Source organism: Varroa jacobsoni, unplaced genomic scaffold, assembly GCF_002532875.2.
Source record: "Varroa jacobsoni isolate VJ856 unplaced genomic scaffold, vjacob_1.0 scaffold_626, whole genome shotgun sequence".
NCBI lineage: Eukaryota > Metazoa > Arthropoda > Arachnida > Mesostigmata > Varroidae > Varroa > Varroa jacobsoni.
In genome coordinates, this window is record NW_019213528.1 from 33,083 (window position 1) to 41,681 (window position 8,599).

Sequence of the window (8,599 nt, forward strand, 5' to 3'; positions counted from 1 at the left end):
CATGGGCAAGTTCCTGTTGTTCCTTAACTGCACTATCTGTTGGCTAAGTAGGGCTCAAGCTGCTGGCGGACCCTGAGGGCGCCCAATAGTCACTTTGCTTCTTTTCTGCCGGCGCTTCATCTGGCTTCGCTGTCTAGTTTCTTCATCGTCGTTGGCTAGGGCCAAGACCTAACTGAGATGTCTTCCCTGACTCTTGAAGCTGACGTCAGCACTTAGACGATGGGGCCAAGCAGAAGGCAGCGCTCACAGAAGGTACCACAGCTGCTTCCATTGCCGCTCCTGCTTTTATAGTCACCATCGAGAACGAACGCGAAGCCATTGCTCAAGCCCGACCGCTCTCTAACTGCTGGAAATGTCCGTTTGCGCTGGTGGCCATCCCCGGGCTTGTAAGTGCAATACTTACCTGACAGACAGGATCAATGTCTCCTCGCTGCCCACACCACGTCTTTGAAAAACGTGCTAGGTCATAAGTCATAAGTCGGCTTAGAAGTCAAAGCTAGAGTCGTGCCATCTCAAAAGAGTGAAGGCTAGGGGAGAAAACACAGGCTCCACTGCAACGCAAATCTTGAAGGCCGCCCATAGCCTAAAAAGCCCAATGACAGGAAAACACAAAGCTAAATACTGGTATATCTGGCGCTTTCTGGACGTCTTCCATGTATGATAGTGTTCGATGTCCGATGTAAGAAAACATCAGTTTGCAATTCCATAAAGTCAATGTATGATAGCCAGCATATGAGTTACCCATCACGTACTACTGGCTGATGAAAGATCCCACTCAAAACAATTTATTGGTTTATTATACTCAAACGTACGCGAAAGCCGATGGTGATACAAAAAAAGTTTGCGTATCAGGGAAATCGTGCTAGTCGCCTCATTAGCATAGCAAAGAAGCTGACTCTTTCCGTCGCATTGATACTGATATCGATACACAGTGTAAATCTATCCTTCCTATGAAATTAAACAGAAGATAGAAAAGCGGGACAGGCGTAGGGATTCATATTCACGTAATGATATGTCATGTTGTTTGGCCTGAATTTCTGCGCCCTCAAACTGACATAGCCCTATAATGTTTACAAACTCTGGCAATACCTTTAATTAAACTAAAGCTTTAAGACTTTATAAAGTATCCGTTCAGAAACTTGAAATAGCTCGGATTGTGAATTGCAAAATCATTGCCGTGAAATGTACTTATTTTGAGTCTGACGGAAATATTTGTGCTCAGCTAATTCTACATCAAACTTACAAAATTATATTCAACAAAAAACGTGTCGGTCAGCTTGCGTGACTGGCTAATATGATCCGGGTCAGTTTATGCAGACTCTCTCAAAAAGACTTAATAAGTTTGTAAACTTTATGGGTTGTCTCGCTTCGTCGAATTTATTCGACATTGAAGTAGCTAATAAGCTTCAATTTGGTTATCGTATTTTTTACGAGACTGGAAAAATTCGGTTATTACAAAATAGTATTCGAAACACAAACAATTTACTTCAATGTTTCAATGATTCCTCTCATCACATCTCTAAAATGACGACCGAGTCCGACCAGTGTGCCCCGGTATACGAGCATCACTATAACATGCATACTATAATATTTAAACGTATGTTCTATTTAAATTTTACAGTATGCACCCTTTCAACTTCATATCTGGCCGTAACGCTGGTACAATCAGAGAGGCTATACTGACATCTTCGGTAACTTTCATTGGACGAAGTTAGCAGTTTTAACAAGACAAGTTCTCTTGAATCTAGCTAATCTAAGCATATTCAGCTCAGTGGCACACACCTGTCAGATTGATCTCTTTAGCTTAGCCTAGATTTTCACTCTTCGAGTATTTAGCAAATAACCACTCAGTAACTATACTTCTTGGTTGAATTGGTTTATCGTTAATAAGCTAATATATTACTTCGTCTTATAACCTCTAGTTACTCAGTATCATGCTTGCGTGCTGTCGTGTATTTAATAGGAGCATTACTTTGGCGAAGCTACGCACGATCCTCCCGTCATTAAATACGTGAGTAATTATTTTCGTAGAAGTACGGTATAAGTTAAATTGATGAGGGCCCCATTTGCCTGCATTCAGAATTCAGTTTAAGTGATTAGAAAATTTCCGTTGCGATCTCAGATTGGCTAGTTCTATGAAAAGGTGGAGTTAAAGGGCAAGAGAAATCGGAAAACACGGGCGTGCTATCCGAGCTTGTACGTTCAGTAAATTACAGGTAGCGTTATCTATGTGTACATGCTAAGTAGCTAGAGGTACGTGAAAACTACTTGAGAGAATACCCAAGAACATCTATTAGCCGCAGTTCTAAAATTAATGAAAATCCAAAACGTGAAGTCTTTTTTGTACGTATTAATTAGCATGTAAGCGGATGTTTTTATCAAGGAAGTAGAGTTGTAACAAATCGTTGTTGGAGTAGTTTGTCTTAGCATCTGCAGGGACTGCAGATATTTCTAAGGTCTGTAATAAAGTCGTGTTATGGAAATATCGACTTAAGAAGTTATCGAAACGAGAGCATGGATTAAGGTTGAGTCGAATTCAAGACTCCACTAAATTCAAGTTCTACAATAAGAAAATAACTTTCATCCCCCTCTGATTTAGAGTCAGTCGACGCTCCACCTACGTTTGAAGCTAATTTCCGGTGGGTCGACCCAGCTGAAGCGCGATTAGATCCGTTGGCTGACTGAAATCAGAAACGGAGTTCGTTTTCAGAGAGACACCATCAACCGCAATATCTGCGTTGAAAAGTAACGATAACCGATAAACCTTACTAATGGCCGGTGCGAGTCGGTGACTGCAATCCCATTTCAACTACGTTCCTACGGCTAATTCTCGCACGTTGTCATACGAGTATGTTCAAACGATGCGATTGGTAAACGTGAAGTGCGCGTTCATTGCTATTTCCGCAACTATCGACAATATGTAAAGAGCTACCTGTTCTACATAGGCTACTCTATGCAATACGCTTACAGGCATTCTATGACAAGGCTCTCTAAAGCGGATGATGTACCCGTTTATATGAAATCACCTATTTTTGGTTAGGACTCAGAAAAAGAGAATATCTGACGAGGTATAATCTAAGAGAACAATGCAGGTACTACACTATACGACGTGTGACAAGAATAAGATGGACGGGGCACTTTACGCGGTGAATTGCATACTAATCCGTTTTGTAGGGCTCACAACTTCAGTAAGTTCATCCTGCCGGGAACTGTATTTTATAGTTCATATTCTCTCGGTGGTTGGAACTAATACAGTTGCTGAAAATTAAACAAGTTGCTAAAAACTTAGATGGTTCGTAAAATCGTTCATCGAAGGCACAAACAATCAGTAAGAGCAAGGTGGGTAGAAGTAGGTGGTCGGATGGTTGATGGTCAGCCAGAAAATAGATGTTTTCGAACTGCGACAGACAGGTCAATCATCTTCTTCATTCGACGAGACCCAGCGCGGTTTTACACTCGGTCAACCCCCTTCAGGCTGACTCCCGTTTGGCCTACTCTATAGCTAGCCAGGATGTCCTGCGTCGGCCAGCCGCTCTATAAACCCATTGAAAACCATTGATGAATACAACAAATTTGATGCCGCCGTTGTTACTCGTCTTTTCTAGCTGGCGTTAGTCCTGACGTCTGACCCGCTGGCGAGAATTCTCGAGAGACCGTTTCGAATAGCCCAATGTTGCTGGTGCTGTTCGCGCTGCCTCTGATATTATCGTTACCCCTCTGAACGTCGAGCAGTCGAGTACAAGTTATGGGCGACATGTAGAACTTCCATAATCAGAATAACATCATTCGCTGCAACAGCTGCTACCTTTGACGAAACTTTTTAAATATATAAAATGCGTATGCTAGCGTACTTCGAAAAACCTAAATGATTCTTAGTCATTGATCAGAACTGAAATTATTTAATTAAACCTGTTTATAATTTATGATCACCTAAAAACTGTATGGAATTGACAAGAAAAATTTTTCCGGATCACTAACCTGAACAGAGATTCGTAATGTCGGAATGTACAGATGTAGGTTATATTCTGCCCACACATATACTGTTAACTAAAATAACGACCGTCAAAGGAAGTAAGGTTAGAGAAAACATTTCCACTAGTAGAAGATAAAAATTATATCTATGCTTTATTGCGCATCCGTAATTTTTTGATAAGTGCTTCCACGAATACCCGGCGATGCCGCTGTTTTATTCTCTTTTCTCAATTATTTAACTGTTTCAGGCGAATCTGATGGTGATAAAGTGTTTTGAAACTCTTGAACTAAAATGATGACTTTTGCATTTTTTGCAGATTTATCCCGATGCTCCGGCAGCTTCTGGACAGCTATATATATATCCGCATTCTTATATGCAATTTCACTACCTGAGGTTTCGCGAAATAGATCTACCGTAGGATTGTTTGCCCAGTAGGTGGCCTTTATAGGATACGAAACGCCTCGTAATCATACAGACTTAGACCGCGAGAATAAGCGAGTTGAAGCTGAAGTAATTGAAGCATGGCGATAGGGTCTGGCGTTGTAACCGGACTGCGTACTTCCAATTGCCGTGCTAGCAATGCACGAGTTTCTTGCGGGACTCGAACTGCATTAATTGCTCCATTCGCGAAGGGTATCTCATATTAGATAACTCCTATAGTCTATTGCAGGTACTACTATAATTCTTTTGCTTCGAATTTACTCAACATTGCCATCAAGCTCGATTCCGCTCTAGGGCAATGCCAATCGTTCGTTTGATAGATATCGACCTGTACCTCGTCTATAGGAACCGGTTGCTCTAGGCGTCTTTTTGCTACTGGCTAAAATTCCGCAAGTTACACGCAAAACATTCTACACGCGCTTCTAACTGGCTTGGCATAAATTCACGGTGAACCCATTTTGCTCCTGCTTCCGCATTTTCAGTATTTGGGTAATGGTCACATGTGAATTGCCAGTTTTGGCCGATACAGCATTTAGACTGCTGTCATGAAAAGTTTTCTTGGTTCTGGCAATTGTTGCATTTTTTTTCTTTGGGTCCCGGCATGTGATCACCTGCTTACTGGTTTTCAGCACCTGATCGATATTGTAGTTGCTCAACTGTGTTTTTGTTTAAGGCTTCCTTACCCAATGTCTTCGTCAGTCTTCGATGAATTTCCGTAACGCGGTGGCCATCGAGCGATAAAACTTGATTAGCAAACGTTGATTCTTCAAACGAAAAGGTTTTCTCCTGAACTCGTTTCTCCTAACCGTCCATACGTTTCCACTAAGTTGCACTATTTACCAGCCAAATTTTATCTCCTAGTAACGCATAATTCAAAAGCTAGTTAACTTCAAAGTCCGCCAGGTTCGCCTGTAACAGCCTGGCACTTCGACGCATAGTATTTTCAAAAATACGTATATACTACATTGATATAGCCTTATGCACGCAATATTGGCTTGTCCTATAGGGTGATAAATCATCGTTGGCCGGCTTTGCGACAACACGGCTAGTCAGGAAACGAGCTTTCCTGGTAATAAGAACTGCGTTGTGGTTCAGCCTGGTACACGAGGCTAACGTGGCTGCTGTTGTGACACCCTCAATCGAATGCCTTCCTGCTGACACACATTCATACAAACACATATAGGAAACGAGTGAGGCCCTCTCAGCAAGGCGGCTCTTATAAATCGGTGTGTGTGAGGTCAAGCGTCTGCCCATCCGAGGAGAGTGTCTACAGGAGGCGTAAAAACGGCTGGAAAATTGGCATTTCTGCTGCCCTAGCCTGCAGGACGCAGAAATCGCCAGAAAAAGGCCTTATTGGATCAGGTGAGGCCTTAAAAAAAGTGTACGATTCGCATTCATATACTATAGAACTTAACTCTCGACCCATGTCGCCGTGTCGAACCAGTAGTAGTAGTAGTAGCAACAGCAGCAAAAATACTTATCATCCTAATGTAGAAGGATATTGTGGAACGCGAAGGAGCTTATATGGTTTAGGGAAGGCAAGCGAGTATTTGTAGCTAAGTAAAGATAGATGAAGAATCTGGAAGGAAACCAGATAAACGTATATATCCATACGTATAGTACACATCTATCCAACAGAGACCAGATGACGCAGCGAGAAAGGACGCGGCTAAGGACGTTTCTTTTCGTTTTTCTTTCATATTCGACGAGTGTGTAGAGTAATCGGTGGGGTGCGATCATTAACGACACGCTAGCATAATCTTTACAGTGCTTTTGCTTCGCTCAGCGGAGTTATCGGCTTGCCGCGATCGTGCTCACTGATGTGGGACAGGACGTTAAAGGCCGGTCAATAACAAAAGACGAATATATTTATATACAATTACAGCAGTATGCTTACGGCGCGACTATCCTCTCCACTGCTACAGCTATCGCCGTCATGATGGTGCTTATAAGGTCTTGACGGGGCACACAACGCCGCTCGCCTACAAGGACACGTTTGTTGGAGCCTCGACTCGTTGGCTATCTCGCAAATTTTTGTCAGCGATGTCGGTCGCTGGCCCGGTCCGGGGAACGAGAGCTAGCTCCGAACAACGGAAAAGAGTGACAGGCACTGGAAATGGATCTGACAATACCCATCATTCGGTCTGCGCATATGGTAGATATACAGCGGTATGTAGGAGGAGTTCCTACTCCACCTGATGTAACCGTACTAGTTGTGGAAATAGTATTAGCAGTAAAAATACTGCTGTGTCAAGGAAATGCGTTGTTATTGGTAGGCAATCAATGCATCTTAGCGTGTATTTTTAAACCCAGCCTATGCATAGTGTAAGCGTTTTGACGGTGTTTCGTATATCGATAGTCGGTATAAGTTCGCGTATGTTCTCGCTGAATAGAGAGGTCGACAAATGGCTACGTAAGCCATGCAACCTCGCATAAACTTTCTACCAAACGATAACTATTGACAAAATTATCTTGTTCACATTCTGTTTTTAATTCACTAAGAGCTGAGTCATGCAGATTAATATGTTATGATACAGCCTATATAAAAGTAATATTAGATTTAAAGATACATGTAGAAAAATCAAAGAAACTTCTTACCTGAAACATTGCTGCTTATTTCTGTTGTAAAATTAGCCTGAAACCCAGTGTACGCTATATAGCGCAGTCGAAAACCCATTTAGAGTGATTTTTCGGCTTATCAGGGTAGTGTCAAAGCAATTCAGGACACCGAAAATTATTGCGCCAGTAAAGAAAATTTTGCAAGATTCATACGATACTCTGTGAAATAGATATTTTACCGTTTGTCTTAAATGAATTGTATCCAATCTTATCGTTTGTAATATATATAAAAGATAATTGCTTTAACTATTTTTATAATAATTTGTATATAGCTTCGACTTGACTAGAAACCATTGTGCCGAACATGAGTTTTATACTCCAAAACAATTAAGGAAAATTCTCTGGAAATTAAGGTATCTGGAGTAATAAGGACAGCTTTAGGCGATCATTGCGAGAGAAATTCGGATTGAGAATTTGCAATAATACCGGTGTAGGGGTTTCTCTACCTTTCTGAGTTCTGCACAACAGGAATAAAATTAAACCACGGGAAATGTTTGTTCATTTTTGCCATAGGATATTGATGGGGTTTTTTTTCCTGGTTTATGCCGAAAGGTCGAGAACTCATAAACTTGTGGATGCTTTCAGGTGTTTGCTCGATTTCTCAGGTGGCCTACGAAATTTTAAAATTTAGTCTGGTTTACCTTAAGATAAAGTGTTTATAGCAGCTAAAGGTAAGCCAATGTGCAACGCGATTCTGTACCGATCGAAAGCTTCAACATAAAAACAAAGCCCTTGGAACAACTAAACATCCTAGTGACATCCCTTTTAACCCTTCACTTGTCCGGCGCAAACTCGTTCTAAGTGGTACATTGTCTAATTCACTAGTGCTTTTAAAAAGGGAACAGCTTCTAGAAATTTACCAGACTCCTGTGGTGTTACACTGGCTCCTTTTTTCGTCTCTATCTCGATCTGATACCCAATATGATCCTCGCAGCCTTTTGACTGTTAATCGACGGTATACTCTACGAGCTATTGAAGGCTCATTAGGGTTTGAAGGGAAGGGAAACAGGCAGGCAGGCAGGCAGCAGGATCAACAAAGGACGCCACGCGAGCCGTTGTCGCGTCACCATTTCCTATGAGACGTTGCTAAATCGAGTGCTATATAGCTGTCAGGGGCTACCAATTAATCTACGCTGAAGGAATGAACGCACCAACCTCTTTTTTTCAGTACCTTGCGTTTTATGCCCTTCGTCATTCTGTATTTCTTCACACATTTTCTGTTATGACCTCTTCAAGTGACTTCGGTGCTCCCCTTTACCGAGTTGAGCCGATTGCGTGTGAAAAAGTGAAAGGTAGCGATCGTACGATGACTGATACGTGGACTGTTTTGCAATGGGAGCGTACACACAAAGACGCAAATGCGCCCACATCCGATCTTACCACGACAGAAGTTGATACGACGGCTACGCTTCAAACAGGAGAATGCTATTGCTTTAGACACGGTGCTTACTAAGCCTTTGTAACGGCAGTATGGGCTGCTGCAACGTAGGCCTGACCAAGAGGAAGTTTGGATACTGCGAAAATGTATGTCAGACCAATAAAGCGAGAAGTTGTGCTAACTAAGTA

The 8,599-nt window shown here is 42.0% G+C and overlaps 1 long non-coding RNA gene across 1 annotated transcript; it reads left to right on the forward strand.

The window, feature by feature from the left end:
- Positions 1-5,761: 5,761 nt before the first annotated feature.
- LOC111262077 (uncharacterized) lies at positions 5,762-8,599 on the forward strand. Its single transcript, XR_002681378.2, has 3 exons — positions 5,762-5,776; positions 6,300-6,583; positions 7,619-8,599. It is a non-coding gene; the product is annotated as an uncharacterized LOC111262077 (long non-coding RNA).